The sequence below is a fragment of the Alligator sinensis genome, unplaced genomic scaffold (genome assembly GCF_000455745.1).
Source record: "Alligator sinensis unplaced genomic scaffold, ASM45574v1 scaffold517_1, whole genome shotgun sequence".
NCBI lineage: Eukaryota > Metazoa > Chordata > Crocodylia > Alligatoridae > Alligator > Alligator sinensis.
The window spans coordinates 397710-413845 of record NW_005842236.1 but is presented as its reverse complement, the minus strand read 5'-3'; the positions used below and the strand labels follow the sequence as shown (position 1 = coordinate 413845).

The following is a 16136-nucleotide window of genomic DNA, read 5'->3' as shown; positions in this document are numbered from 1 at the left end:
TTAGTACACCGGAGGGCAGGGAGCAGATTCAGGCCGACCTGGACAGGTTGGATCAATGGGCAGAGAAAAATAGGATGCAATTTAATAAAGATAAATGTAAGGTACTCAGCCTTGGAAGGAGGAATCCCCAGCACAACTATAGGTTGGGGAGTGTCCTCAGCAGCTCGGAGGCAAAGAGGGATCTTGGAGTCATAATTGACTCCAAGATGAACATGAGCCGGCAGGGTAATGAGGCTATCAACAAGGCCAATTGCACCTTGTCGTGCGTTAGCAGGTGCATGACTAATAGATCAAAGGAGGTGATGCTCCCCCTCTATGCGGCTCTGGTCAGGCCACAGTTGGAGTACTATGTCCAGTTTTGGGCACTGTACTTCAAGAGGGATGTGGGGAATCTGGAGAGGGTCCAGAGGAGCGCCACTTGCATGATTAGTGGCCTTCGTGATAGACCCTACAGAGGGAGTTTGAGAGAGCTGAATCGCTTCAGCCTTTGCAAGAGACGGCTGAGGGGAGACCTTGTGGCCGCCTATACATTTATTAGGGGAGGTCAATGGGGAATAGGGGAAGCACTGTTTACTAAGGCGCCCCAGGGAGTGACTAGGAATAACAAGTGTGAACTAGTTGAGAGTGGATTTAGGTTGGATATTAGGAAGAAATTTTTCACAGTAAGGGTGGCCAGGATCTGGAATGGGCTTCCAAGAGAGGTGGTACTATCACCTAGTTTGGAGGTCTTCAAGAGGAGGCTAGATAGTCACCTGGCTGGGGTCATCTGACCTCGGTCCTCTTTCCTGCCAGGGGTAGGGGGTCGGACACGATGATCCATTGTGGTCCCTTCTGCCTCTACAATCTATGAATCATTATGTGCCTCCTTCAGGCAGGCGGTTTTATAGGGAGAGCAAGTATGGAAAGAACAGGGATCCTACTGAGTTTGAGGGGCAGAATTCAGATCCCAAGCAGGCTTTCAAATGTAGTTCAGTGTTTAGGTTTGGGGTTTGGCCTGGCATATTAGCATCATAATAGGCCATGTCGGTAGTTTTGGATTCAGACCCTGCTGTTCGTTCTTTTTGTTAAGGAGGTTTCCCAAGCACAAATTTGCATCTATTTAGAACTTCTTTTTTTTTAAGCACCCAGATCTTATCACTTGGATAAAAGCCAAACTCATTTGCAAATGAGAAAAAAAAAGCAAGGGTGAAAAAAGAATTGTGGAGGCTGCTTTCAAAAAGCACAACAGCAGAGTGTCTAAATAGAAGACTTTTGCTTTGATAGATTATTTTTGCCTCCCTTTGTCGTCTCCTTTCAGCTTTGAATACCCCAGCCAATTCAAGCAACAAGAATTTATTCTTTGCGATGGCCTATATAATAGTGAGAAATAGGACTGTGGGGAGCTGCTTTTATCACGTTTTGGGATAAGTTGGTAGTTTCCAGTCTCTAATTAAAAAGCAGTCAGCTGGGATGTAGAATGGCTTGAGTTATATGCTCTTTGTAGAAGACACATTAGCAATCTTATTCTGTGCAAATTTGACTAGCTAATTATGCGCTGTACCTTCCCTGCTATGCTCTCATTTGTATTGTTTTCTGTCATGCTTAGATCTTCAAATGAATGTAGATATCTCGTTCTCCTGATTTCAGTGGGAGTTAGATGCTTCAATACATTTAAATACTTGGCCCTAAGGCAATTGTCCTAGGTCATAGGATCATAGAGCATGTAAGACAATATGCTCATTGCTCTCTAGGTCAACAGTGTGAATCCACCTCCACTTAGGTCAAAAGTAGTTATCTGGCCACATTAAATAATTTGGTGGCCTTTGGCATGTGAACAAAGGAAACAACACAAAAGCTATTATTAAAACTGGCCCCAAGGGGCATCATGGTTGATGATGCCAGTAGAGTGATTAAAGGCAGAGTAGTGTGTGGGGAATAAACTAACTTCTCATCTCTGGAGTCAGGGCTGAATCATATTAGTGGAGTAGTTGGGGAAGTTAGGGCAATTACAGGCAGTGCTGCTTTTAGTGGCTAGAGAGAGGACTTCACTGTGCAAAAATGCTTTTCATTAGCATTAAACTCATCTTTGCCCTCTAAAAACAAAACAAAACAGTATTCCACAATTTTGATGGCTTCATTACTTTGCTGACAACCTTGAAATTCAATATAAAAAAGGAAGTAATTGGTTCAATAGCACACACCTGAGAAGGTGATCTTCAGTCCACTAAAGCTTGTGCTTATATATAGAAAGAGCTTTCCTGGGCTGAATCTTACTTTCTCAGGTGTGTACTACTGAACCTTCAGATGCACAGTAGCACACACACTTTGGTAAGTTTATAAGGTGCAAATCTACCCTGCCTTCTAATTGGTTCAATAGTTTGATGAAACAACATATAGCCAATCAGACATGAAACTAACTGCTCAGGGGGGTTAAAATACAAAATTAGCTTATGAGGACTCTGGGGAGAGATTCCCAGGAAGTAGCTTTGGATAAAGGTTGCATTGCATGAACATAGCAAAAATGTTGCTGCTTTTTTGTGAAATGTGCTCTCATTTTCCCATGATCTTGGGACCTCTTTTCATATCCAAGTTGTAAACTTCCTGAGATGATACTTCATCATGGAATCATTGTACCTGTGCCTAGGAGTGGTTGCTATCAATGGGAGTTGGGGGCAATCTGCATCCAGAAGAAAGGCAGTTTGCATGGAAATCACTATTGGAAAAAATGGTCCTCAAGACCATCCCCTGCTACCAGTGCTAGATTGTTTCTTCTAATAAATTAATTTTTCCTTTGACTAGTTCAGCTTTAAATTACAGTCAGTTGGGCCTTCATTGCTTTGTTCCTTTGTTTAAACTTGTTAATTTGTATTTGGCTATCACAAGTTTTAGTGCAATGGAGAAAAGACAGGGCTCCACATTCAGAAAACATAAAAGTGACTTCTTTATTCAGCATATTGAATGTGTGTAGACTTGGTAGCTTTCTGTGGCCATATCTACACGTGCACTTTAATGTGTAGTAGCCTATTTTATAGGGCTGTGCGAAGCTTCAGATGGTTATTCGATTCGGAGGAGATTCGGCCTGATTTGGTGGCAGAATCTCCAAATCCACATCGAATCAGAGGACTAATTTAAAGGTCTGAATTGATTCAAAGCTCTCCGAATCTTTGGCAAAGATTCGGAGAGGTTTGGTGATTCAGACAAACCCCGGTGGCTGCAGCAGGGAGCTACAGACACTCCAAGCTGGTAAGTACTAGGGCAGAGGCGGGCAATTATTTTGGGCAGAGGACCGCTTACTAAGTTTCGGCAAGGCAGCCCAGGGCAGATTAATATTCATTTTCTAAATTTTTTAGGTGTTCTGTGGGCCGGATAGAATGGCCTGGCGGGCTGCATCCGGCCACTGGGCCACATTTTGCCCATGCCTGTACTAGGGGCAGGGGATGGGTGGCAAACAATGGGGGGACTCCTGCCTGCTCCCGCAGCCCTCCCATGGCTCTCCCTGCCTGCCCCAGCTCGGTACTTTAAAAAAAAGCCACGGTGCTCACTGGGTGCTGCCGGGCGAGGGGGGGGGGTGTCCCCACTGCCCCCACTGCCCCCCACTGCCCTACAGTGCATGGTGGGCTCTGTATGAGCCCCCTCAACCCCCCCACTTCTCCAGCCCTCCCATGCCTGCCCCCCCTTCTGGGGCTCTGGCCCTTTAAGAAAAAAAAAAAGCCAAGAAAAGCACCAGGACCCACTGCTCCTGGTGCAGCCTCAGGGCTCCCAGGGCTTGTGCAGAGCCCCCCACGTGGCATGGGGCAGTGGGGGGCAGCAGGGATTACCCCTCGCTGGCAGGAGCGCTGAGTCCTGGGGTTTCTTCAGGTTTGTTTTTTTTCTTAAAGGAGCTGGCCCAGGCAGTGCAGCCATGAGGGGGCTGGGGAAGCATGGCAGGGTGGGGGTTGGGGACTCATGCAGAGGCCCCCATGCAGTGGGGGGCAGCGGGGATCACCCCGCCCAGCAGTACCTGCTGAGCTGGGGCTTTTTTCCCCCAAGTATGGGGAGCTGGGCTGGGAGAGGGGTGGGGGATGGGCTGCTGCCGAATCTCCGAATCAGATTCAGCCAAATCAAATCAGGACAGTGATTCGAATCACCGAATTGAATCACTGTCCCCTGAATCGGCTGAATCCAAAGCGAATACTAGCCACTTTGCGCAGGCCTACTATTTTACTGAGTGTTAGAGCACCACAACAAAAGCCATACTAACACACTAATGTGCAGTAAATTAGGCTACTGTGCATTAAGCATCAATAAAAAGGCATACACTTTTGCTACTGTGTCTTAGGGAAGCCCAATGCACATTTAGTTAGTACCATACATTAGAATTACTATCTGTAACGTGCAGTAACAAAAGCTCATTAATGAATGTGTAGAGGCACCCTGTATCTCAAGGTTTCAGGCTGAGGAATATACACTGTACTGCCTGGCCCTATCAATGTCAGTGATAAAACTTCTATTGAATTTAGGGGTGCCAGGACCTTTCTAAATCTACCCTAAGCAGTCATGGGATGAATTGCTGACACTATATTACAGAGCTGCCCAATTAAATGCCTTTATTCTAGGAGTTGGTTCTCTGTCAGAGTGGATGAGCTGCCAGGTAATAATTAACTTAGATATTCCATAGAGGGTCCATTGAAGAGTTCATCTTCAAAAGGCTGCAATTTACTCATTGTCTGTGAATAATTTATGGGGAGACATAAAAAAACAATGCACAATCCATCACAGGTGGTGGAAAAGCAAAATAAACTTCCTGAGTAAATATTTTCTTATACTTTTTCCCCTTAAAATCTCTTCTGACATTTTGAAGATCTGTTTAGATTCAGCAGTTAAGGTCATGAAGTGACCTGAATTAGTCTGAGAGAATGCTGGTGACTTGCCCTTTCTGAAAGGTAATATTGAATCAGCATTAATTTTCTTTTTCTGTAATTCATTCTGTATCCACTAATTCTTTTTTGTTCTGTAACTCAAAATATAGTCAGTGCTTATATAACAGGTGCAATATGAGAAGCCAAGGCAGATAAAGTTAGACAGATGGATCTTTTATGGCCAGTTTTCAAAGCTTGGAGACTGGAGTTAGGCATCTAAATAAAAGCAGTCTGATTTTTTCCAAACCGCTGATTGCTGAACAGCTCCTGTTGCTTTCACTGGAAGTTATATCTATTCTGCTCTCCCTCTGAAATCAGGACGCCTCCATTTTGGTGTCTAAACATTTCTCTCGGGTCTTGGTAACTAGGATTGAACAGTTAGCCTAGAAGTTGCATAATTAAAATTTCTTCATCTCACGTTTGTTCCACTGTAAATTTTCACCATCTTATTTATTTTAGAATGAAAAAATGAGAAGTGATTGCTTTTTTTGGCCACTTTTATAAATCCCATATATGAGTAGAAAGGTAGTTTGCTGTATTAGAAGTCAGGCAGAAGGCAAGGCAGGGTAGCATCTTACTAACAGATTCAAAGTGGCATAAGCACTCATAAATAACAGTCTACTTCACAGCATCTGACAAAGTAGCCTGTTGCCAATGAAAGCTTAAACCTTTTTGATTTAATCACTAAGGTGCTGCCCAGTTCTGCCTTTTGCCAGTTTTCCTTTAGTAATAACCATGTCATTTCTTGCAGGAGAAAAAATAGCCATGGTTTTAGAATGGATAAAAACCATAAAGAAAATTAACCAATGAATTCTCTTAGGACTTAATGCAGACTCTGAAGTCAGTAGAGAATGGTTCCTGTGGATAGTCAGGCATGTGCTTAATTTAAAGTATGTGCTTATGTATTGTTTATTGTGACTCAGAACGTGCTTTGTTGAACACTGATCAACTTAAGGATGCAGTTGATCTACGCTGATCTATCACCTGATATTTTAGTTTTTTCTAAAGTCAGTGACATGCCACAGGCTTAGTAAGGGGGAATGCCCCTTTCCTCCCTGAATATTTGGATTTACAAAATATTCTCTCAAGACACAAATTAAATGCTTATTTGCAGAAAGAGAAGTGAAACGATGCACCCCCACAGAAAGAGCTGAAGATAAACTTGTTGAAGCTCAAAGGGCTGTCAGCCTTGATAACAGTTTCTGAGTAGACCATACCAGATAAAAGAGCCATAAAGCAGCTGGTGCTGCTCCTGGTCAAATAGAAAAAGACCAAAAACTCCCTTCGAGGAAAGAGAAATTAAAAAAAAAAAAGAGAGAGAGAGAAATAAAAAGATTGAGAGTGGGAGGATATTTAGAAAGGAAAATTTCCATAATATAAAGGCAGTACAAATTCAGTCACTTATTATTGTGATTAACATTTGCAGAGATGGAAGAAGGCAACAGGTAAAGTCACAAAACTGAAAAATCCTCAAGGGTTTATAAATATAATACAAACATTTTGCTAAGCTAAATAAATAAAAGAAGCTAGGTACCCCCAATAGAGAAGGCAGGCTCACCAACGTTGCACTGGCATTAGATTTACATTTTCCTTGCTCAATTACAATTCTGTCAGACATCAACTGAAAAATGGTATATCAGTATCTCTAGTACCTGCATATCCTAATTTTATGAAGTATCCAGTGATTTTTTTTTTTCTTGTCTCAAGTTCTGGGTGCCCAACTTGAGACACGTTAAAGGGTGCTGGTTTTCAAAACATGCTGAGTAAGCACTCATCCTTTGAGTCCTGAGCCCTTTTTGGGTGTCTCTAGGTAGGTAACCAAAACATTTATGGCACCCGAAATCATTAGTCACTTTTGCCAACATTTGGTTTAGTTTGAACTTTAATGGGGGTAGTAACATTTTGAGGCTTTTCAAAGAAATGAGATCTCATTTGCTGGCCAAGGTTTCCCAAAGCAAAACCTGAAAGGGTTAAAGTTAAACTTTCTCCCAGTGAATTGGATTACCTGGCATGAAATTCTCTTGCCTCCCATAGGTAGACAAGGTTCTTTGGGTAAATCTGATATCATTTATTAGACCAACTCAATTCTTGGTTTACATAACACTGACTGGATATTTTGTATCTGGGGCACTACACAAATCACGGTTACACTGAGAAAACACAACATAAGCAGGTAAAACTTAAGATATCACATGCATGTACATATATATTTCACACACATGCACAACACTCATTTCTAATCTCCTGCAGGAGATTTATCTTATTGGAAATTCCATTACACTCGATCAGAATGCCATTGCTGTGTTTTCTTCCTTCATATTCATATTTATACTGGTCTTCCTAGTTTCTACTCGAGGGCTGTTAACCCAGTGATCAAAGCATACACCTAAGTCCAAGGGAACAACCTGTTATTTCTACCACAGTGTGTCAGTTAGTTCAATGAAGGTTTTTCAGAAAGTGTTAACCCTTGACCCCACCAATGTGAGAATAAGATCCAAATGTCCTAAGGAACTATGACAAGCAATGATTTTGATTTTTATGAATTAGTTCCAGTGGACTTTTATTATATCTAAACAAAGAATAGTAATTTATTCTGAGAAATATATGACCATATTATCACATAAATACCAATTTTTCTGGTATACAACATATACCCCGCTCCAAAAAATAGATGCTGGAAATTGGGATACACATTATAAGTAAGGAAATATAGCAGTCACCATTTCTGCCACTTACGTTTCTGCCAGGCAAAAGGAAAAGTAATTCTACATACAATCCACAGGCAGCAGAACAATGAATAAACTTGGCTCCCTAGCTACTGCTATTCAGTTACTTAATACAAGGTTCATTCTATCTTGCAGAAACAAGTTGCATATCTTATTCTAGGCACGTTTTATGTGAGAAAGTATGGTATATGAAAGATATCTTTGTTTACTTCATCCAGGAATGTCCAACTTCTAAGTGGCTGGGGACCACATGCCCCAGGGCTGCATGCCATGAGGGCTTTACTAGCAAGGACCACAGCCTCCAGGCTGTGCACCATGTACCTATGCAGGTGAGCACTCCCCAACCATGCTGTATCAAATACACTCAGGTTTAAGCTCCCCCACCCTGCTACACTGTATGCATGTGGGTGGGCATCCCCACACACAACCCCCATACAGTGCAGCAGCCTGTCTCACCTGCAGCTTACAGCAAGCTCCCTTGTAGCACTGTGTTGCATAGATACATGGACTGCCATCTTACCTGCTGGATGTTGCCCCACCCCATGCCCTGGGGCAGTAGAAGCCAGGTCAGGCAGTAGAATCCAGTAGAGGAAGGGGGAGCCAGAGCAAGGGGCAACAGCAACAAAGTGGCCCACAGGCTGCCAGTTGGACAGCCCTGATTTAGTCGGTTAAAAAGCTTCTGTCTTCTTATCCTTCCTAAAAGTATTTGTTTGCTTACAGTAGTAAGACTACAAATGTACTTAAAATTTTATAAGCATTTAAAATACTCACACATGACACACACAAATACACTGGCTTATTCCATAATGTAGTGCTCTAATCATCTATAGCTGGGCAAAGCATGAGGTGTGTATAACACTAGGGTTTTAATTTCATAGTTCCATAGTTATTAGGGGCTTGAAGTGATCTTTGTTGAGCTTTATGCCCCAGTTTTCCATAGGCTTATATAAATAGAACCAGATCCCATGGTTGAACTTGGACAGTAATGAGCAGATTGAGAACTGGGAGCAGCTACATGCGTACTGATTACTAGGGCTGTGCGAAGCTTCAGGTGCTGATTTGATTCAGAGGATATTAGGCCTGATTCAGTGGCCAAATCTCCAAATCCGAATCAAATCAGGAGACCAATTAAAAGGTCCGAATTGATTCGAAGCTCTCTGAATCAATTCAGAAAATATTCAGAGAGCTTCAGAGATTTGTGCAGTCCCCGCTTGCTGCTGCTGGGAGCTGGACCCAGACTCCGTGCTGGTAAGTAGGGGGCCGGGGAGGGGGGGGTGCTGGGAGAGGAGGGAGGGGACTATGGGGGGACCCCTGCCAGGTCCTATCCCCTGCCTGCTCCCCCAGCCCCCCTGAGCATCTCCCGACCCCTGCCTGGCTCCAGCTCCCAGTTCTTTAAAAAAAAGCCCCCACTCACTGGCTGCTGCCAGGCAGGGGGCAATCCCCGCTGCCCACCACTGCCCCATGCTGTATGGGAGGCCCTGCCATGAAACCTCCATCCCCTGCCTGCTCTCCCAGTCCGCACCCCATGGCTGCCCCACCCACTCCAGCTCCTGGCTCTTAAAAAAAAAAAAAAAAAAAAAAAAAAAAGCCCCGTACTCTCTGACTGCTTCAGTGGCCTCTAGGCTTCTGAGGGCTCATGGCAGAGCCCCCCCCACAGCGTGGGGAAGTGGGGGGCAACAGGGATCGTCCTGCCACCTGGTAGCAGCTGGTGAATGGGGGCTTTTTTTTTAAAGAGCCAGGAGCTCAGGCCAGGAGAGTGGGTGAGGGATGGGGGCTAGTGAGAGAGCCCCCCACAGTGCAGGGCAGTGGGGGGCAGCGGGGATCACTCTCTCACCTGGCAGCAGCCGGTGAGTGCCAGGCTTTTTTTTCTTTAAAGAGCTGGGGCCGGACAGGCAGCCATTGACAGGGCTGGGAGAGTGGGTGGGGGATGGGGCTGATTTGGAGATTCGGCTGATTTGGCAGCGGCCCAATCTCCAAATCAGATTCAGCCGAATTGATTTGAGACGGTCATTTGAATCACTGAATCGAATCACTGTTCCCTGAATCGGCTGAATGCGAATTGGCTGAATCCGAATCTAAAGTAAATACTAGCCGCTTTGCACAGGCCTACTGGTTACCAATATTCAAAGTGGGCAGAATTTGGGGCCTGCTCACAGATGCTCTCCATATCTTTGGTTATAGTCAAGGTCCAGTTCCACTTCCTGTTTCAGTTAGCGTATACACTTTTAGTGCACTATGCTAATTAACTGAACCATGTTTGAATGGCACTGTGCCTGGATAAATTAGTTCTGCTGAGTTGTCAGTGGCTACCTACCAGACCAGAATGTACGGAGTTGAATTAATGCAGCACCAGGCAATATTATGCTGAGTCCTAGTGTCAATGTAGGACAATTTTGCAATGTACCAAATTTTTCTTTGAGAGAGTCCTCACAGACAAGCACACAGTCCCAGAATGCAGTACTGATGCAGCAAATTGAAGACAATTGGTAGCTTTACCAATATTCCTAACAGCTGATGTCATTTCTTCTGAAGTCTGGACTTCCCTTGATTTTTATAATCATTGTTCCATGATGGGACTACTAATATTAATACTAAGTCAATATTATGCTGTGTGATCTTGGGATTTTGGTTTTTGTTTTGGCCAACAAAATGTACAGTTTTGAATGGAGTTTCTTCCTGGTATTTATTTAAAGGCTTTGTTTTCAACCTAAAAATGTAATCTAGATCTCATTGTTTTAAATTAATGTTTTATATTTAGTTCCAGTACTGTTAGCTGTCAGCTCTGTGTTCCTGAGGGAGCCCTGGCACCGAGCTTGCTGGACTTTTTCTATTCCCCTCCCCCCCATCTACCCAGAACTAAGCAGAAGAAAAGTTTAATAGGCATCTCAGGCCATACATTCCCCGGTCCCAGTATGGGAGACATACTTAAACTTGATTGACTAAAACCCGGTCGCCAGGTTAGGGAATGCTGAGGCAAGAGACCGAGTCAGAGGGTGTATGTGTGTATTGATTTACACAATTAAAAGAATGCTTTGAAGAGGCTGGACTAAGGGTATAAGAAAGCTGTAAAACAGCAAACAGCGTGCTTTGAGAGAGAGAAATCTCTATGACATCATCCACTGTTCTCAAGAAGCTGGGATAAACAGATCGTCTCCCTTCAACAATCGTGTTAGAAACTTTGCTTGTCAACACATCACCCGAGTGCCTTGGAACAGTGAGATCCCATCTCTCTCTCTCTCTCTCTTTGTCTTTCTCCCTTTCTCTCTCTCTTTTTCTTTTTCTCTCTAAGCATAGCTTTCTGAACCTAAATTATATTAGTTAAGCTTGAGCTAGGTTTCCCCAAATACTCAATTAAACCAGAGTAATATTGTAATTGTTTTTGTTTGTTTTCCCTTGCATGTCTATTACTACTAGTACCATTATAACTTTCATATACTTAGCAATAAATAACTTTTATAGTCAAACTGGTAGTAATTGGGTGTATTTTTCCTTCTCTACTTCCCCTTCCCCACTTGCTCAGCAGCAACGCTTCTTTTACCTAAGCCAAAGATCCCTGTGAAGCCCAGAAATACTGTGGGGTCTGCTCATCAAGAGGCTACCACTACTAGGACAGTTAGGGCAAAAGATTGGGACGTGCCGAGTTTGAGACACAAAAGGGGATCAGCTTGTATAGGCTGATTGACCCAGTTTGGCCATATGAACTGAATGCTGGCCCATAAGGGTGTCAGCTGGACACCCAGCTGGATTCAGAGGTATTCTGTTCGCCTGTGTGCTTATGTCTGACTGCATTTTATTGTTACCTTCATGACGTGATTCCTGGCATATGAGGGTGTCAGCCTGTACATGCTGATCAACCCTGCCAGTTCACGCGTGTCACGATATTCTGCGTGTGTGTGTGTATTTGACTATTTTGGTGTCTGGAGGAGCCCAGCCCTGCAAGATAGCTCCTTTGGGGGTGAGTACTTGTAGAAGGGAGAGATACAGCTCCGTATAGAAACACAAGTAACACAAGCAGCACATTGATAGAATTACAAAGACACTAGAAACGTATCCCTAATAAATGAGCACACCCCAAAGTGATGGGCAAATCTGGTAACAGTACCACTATGAAGATGTATTCAACAGTTGTGGCATTGGGGTGCATGTTCCAGCAGGTACTGTCAGCATGTCTCTTTCTTCTAAGACATGGCTGGAGTCAGGATGAGGGGTGTTTCTAACCAAGTTAGGTACTCCGTTGGATTGGAGGAATCCTGAACTAGCCAGTTAGGTCAGAATTGTGCTAGCTTTGCACCACGGTCACTGCATAAGCAGTTGTTTTAGTGTCAAGGATCTACCCCACAGCCTCTTCAACAAATATTAGGAAGGACTTTATATTATGACACCCTTATCTACAGAATCAATAGGCATAATAGACAGAAAGATGGATCAGACAGACTGGCATATGAAACAAGACCATACCTGAAGAATCAACTGGCTGAGTGGATGCTAAGTCTTCATAAGCAGAAGACTTATGACTTACGAAGACTCTTCATTTTGGCAAATGATCACCCCATATAATGAGAAGTGGAAAAGTCTAGCCATGCTACAGTTAGAGAGAAAAGGAGAAACAGAAATGGATATTTTAGTGCCATATTTTAGTGCCAGCCACACTGTGTGCTTCCAGCTGCCATAGAGTCTGATCTTGCTGACTATCAGGGTCCAGACCCAAAGCCCACTGAAACTGAGAGCCTTTCTGTCAACCGTAGTGAATTGTGCGTCATGTCTTAAATATGTCATGCCAATCCATTGCCATTGCTCCTTAGCAAAATCTTCGGCAGTCCAAAAATGGAAACATTCTTTCTGTATTTCTGTAAGTTTTTTGAGGAAAAACACATCTATCCTAATCCCAGAGTTACATTGTGCATCAAAAACAAGCAACAGTTTGCCAGAAAGTCAGAGAGACTTTGGTTCTTGCACACAGAAGTTACCTCTAGAAAATGGAATTTAGGATCCTAAGTCTATTATGCAACTGTTTTTGAATTATAACACAGAGCATTTTATAGATCAAAGGTCTGAAGATTGATTCTAATGCACAGAACAGTATGTTTTATCTCCTTTTTTGTTTGTAACATAATCAACTTGCTACAAATTTCTTCTCAAATAGTATTAGTGATAGTGCAATAGACATCCTAATTTATTTGCACAATTGAAAAATGAGATGCATGAAATAGTTCCCTAATAGTGCTGTTCATTTTAAATCTGGAAAGTAGGCTTTCATCTTCTAAAAAGTTAATCCTGCCATCAGTCATTTTTGCTCATTCATTATTTAATGCATTTGTAGAGTTTGATAGATAGATGTGTTCCTGAAATAGTAGAGACAATAATTAAACAATGAAAGCCAAGTGAGGGGGAAAAAATTGACATGCAGATCAAAGGAGCACTCTGAAAAGTAAAAACAGCTGTAGAGATGGAACAAGAATAAAGTTAAAGGAAAATATAGACAGAAGGGATTAAGCAAGAGAGAAGAGAAGAGACAAGAGAAATAACGCGGGCTTGAGCTTTTTTATTGTTTGTTTTGATATTTTCCCCTTATGTGCATAAATGCCTGTTATACAGTCATAAAGAAATGTATGTGTCTTTCAAGAAGACTGTTTATAAAACAATCCATTATCAAACCTCACAAACAGAAGAGTTAAAAATTGCTTACAGGCAATTATAAAAAAACTTTAAAGCAAACACATCCAGTTTCCCTGGAGTAATTTCTTGCAAAACAGCGTTCATTTGTTCATTTCTATGAGTTGCCATGGGTTATGAATTTTACCTTTTCACAAATAGTCTTGTCTTCTGTGCTATCTGACAGAGATATTAATATTTTTATTTGCTTGTTTGCTTTTTCTGCTAGCATGATTGCATAAGGAATGTGCAGTAATCTGCCTTCCAGGAGGCACTGTTTAAATTCAGAAGGCTGGTGGCAGAAAGTTATCTGGGCATAGTCAATTCAGTATGTGTCTGTATGGGTGCATCTACATCAGACACTGAATGCACAGTAGCCTGATACTACTGCAAAGTAGTGACACAAAAAAAAGCATTTGCCAGCACTACTGCACAGTATCTTGCCTTACTGCAGATTTATTTAGTACTTGTTTATACAAGTACTTAATAGATGCACAGTAGCCACTGTGCAGTAGCATCACATGTAAACATAGCCTATGGCATCCAAGGTAAGCTGGGAAGAGAAAGATCCTGAAAGCAGTGCTGGCTGGGACTCCCGTCAGGGATGTTCTAACTTGTCTATGCTGCATGGTGCTCTCAGCTTGCCTCTGAAGCAGATCAGACATCCCCTTACAAAACCAAGGGCTTGTTTGTGTTTGATTTTTTTTTAAATCTTTCAGTGCCATTGGAAGTGGGTGCATTTACAAGCACAATTAATGTAACTGAATATACTCCACCTCAAATTGAGCCGGAGTAAACTAATCCAGACATCACTATCTACACATGCATTTAAGTGCAGTAATTTACTACAGCCTAGGATAGTATCATATTTTCACACATATACCCCACGGGTTATGCATGATTTTACAAAAAAAAATGATGGATGCGGGCTATACAGGTGATACCAAGCCAAGCAGCACCTCCCCGCTGGGCCCCGGCGGTGGTGCGGGAGGGCTGGGGAGCCGCGGTGGGGCCTCGCCATCTGTTTCCTTCTCATCCGGAGGCCCCGCCCCCCCCTGCCATGGCCATTGCCTGCTGGGGCATGTAGTGGACACCCAGCGGCGCCTCCCCACTGGGCCTGGGTGGGCCAGGCTGCACCACTGGGGCGGGGGGCAGCAGTGCGGGCGGGCTGGGGGGCTATGGCGGGGCCTCACCCTCCATCTCCTTCTCTCCCAGGGGCGCTGCCTCCGCCGCAGTCGCTGCCTGCCGGGGCATGTAGTGGACACCCAGTGGCACCTCCGGAGCCCAGCGGGAAGGCACTGCTTGGCTTGGAGTCCTCACCCTCCATCTCCTTCTCGCCCAGGGGCGCTTCCTCGCCCAGGGGTGTGGGGAATACAAGGAGGTGCGGGGAATACACGGGTGCGGGGTATGCATGGATTATTTTTCGAAAATGCAATTTTCCGCGGGTTATACATGGGTGCGGGTTATACTCGTGTGCGGGGTATATGTGCGAAAATACGGTACTGGTATCTGACAAGACTATTCTCTGCTGGAGAAATTAATCTACTGCACACTAATTGCAGTGCACATGTAGACAGTGATGCTTGACTGTGCATTAAATTAGTCTGATGCATAGTAAAACGCACATGTAGATGCACCCACTGTGGAGTATTTTATTTTCTTTTTCTCTCAATCTGTCAAAGCAATCAGCCAGAATCTGGGATTGTATGGTGTAAACAGGTACTTAAAAAAAGGAACAGGGCTCATGAAGCAGCAGTTTCTTGATCCTATATAGAACTTTTCATGTGAGGATGACATTAAAAGTGGTAATATTATCTCTATTTTAAAGAAGAGAAACCTAAGGTAGAGAGTGGTTGCATGAATTGCCCAAGCTTATATGATGATAGTCTGACTTTTATCTTACATTTGGTGATTTTCTTAATTCCCAATTCCTTCAGTCACAGGATTATATCATCAACTTCTCTGTCACTTAGGGAAAAAACAGTTCTAGCCATAGCATTTGATGAATAAAGTAGCAAAATGAACCCCAAAGATTTGAAAACCAAAATTCAAAGAAAAAGAAAAGTGGTGGTGTTATTAACTATGGGTTTTGTATACCAATCATGTTTTAAGGCTTGACATGTGATTTTTGAATACTTTGGGGGGTGGGGGGTTAGCAAGAGTCTGATCATAGAATCTTAGAAAAGTGGAGCTGGAAGGGACCTCCAAAGGTCATCTATATTGACCCTTTGCTTGAGGCAGCATCACCCCTATACAAACCATCTCATACAAGTCTTATTCCTAAACCTACACAATCAACTCTGTCACAGTGTATCTTGTATCTGATATTGTTATCAGCTTCCTGATCATTGTCTTTTATTGGCATTGACTTACAGGTTTGAACTCCTATAGCCAAAGGACCCTAAGGGAGGTAGGCACCTAACTACCATTGACTTTCAATATGATCTGCATTCCTAATTTCTTTATCTTCCTTTGAAAGTCCTAGCCAGAATGGTTATTTACAGTAATAATAAACTAACAAATGTGAGGTCTTTGTGGCACAGATCATTTCTGGGTAATATACGTGGTTGTAATTCTTGCCACAATGGGCCCCTTGTCCTAGATTAGATACTGTAGTTAAAGAATTATTGCAATATGAATAATAAATAGTATTTTTTTTGCTTTTAAGACCAAAGTAAATTTCTTTCAATAGGATTCTGCAATGAAGTACGATAGGATTACTGGGTGATCTAATATGCCATCTTGTTTCAAGAGTGCTTCTAGCTCAAAAAGCAGGAGATTCCTCAGGATAAAACTTTTATTGATATACTGGCTTGCTGTCTTGTTATTTTAAAGAGGTGTGTGGCGGCCTCTACTGGTGCATGTCCAGCATAGACACAAA

The 16136-nt window shown here is 43.0% G+C and overlaps 1 protein-coding gene across 1 annotated transcript in view; it reads left to right on the top strand.

Annotated features, from left to right (window-relative positions):
* The first annotated feature begins 4067 nt into the window (after positions 1-4067).
* The window catches only part of GYS2 (glycogen synthase 2), a 99172-nt gene continuing 87103 nt past the window's right edge, over positions 4068-16136 (top strand). Inside the window, exon 1 of the mRNA XM_025208545.1 lies at positions 4068-7932. The gene's annotated coding sequence lies outside the window, so the exon portion shown is untranslated. The remainder of the gene's footprint in view (positions 7933-16136) is intronic.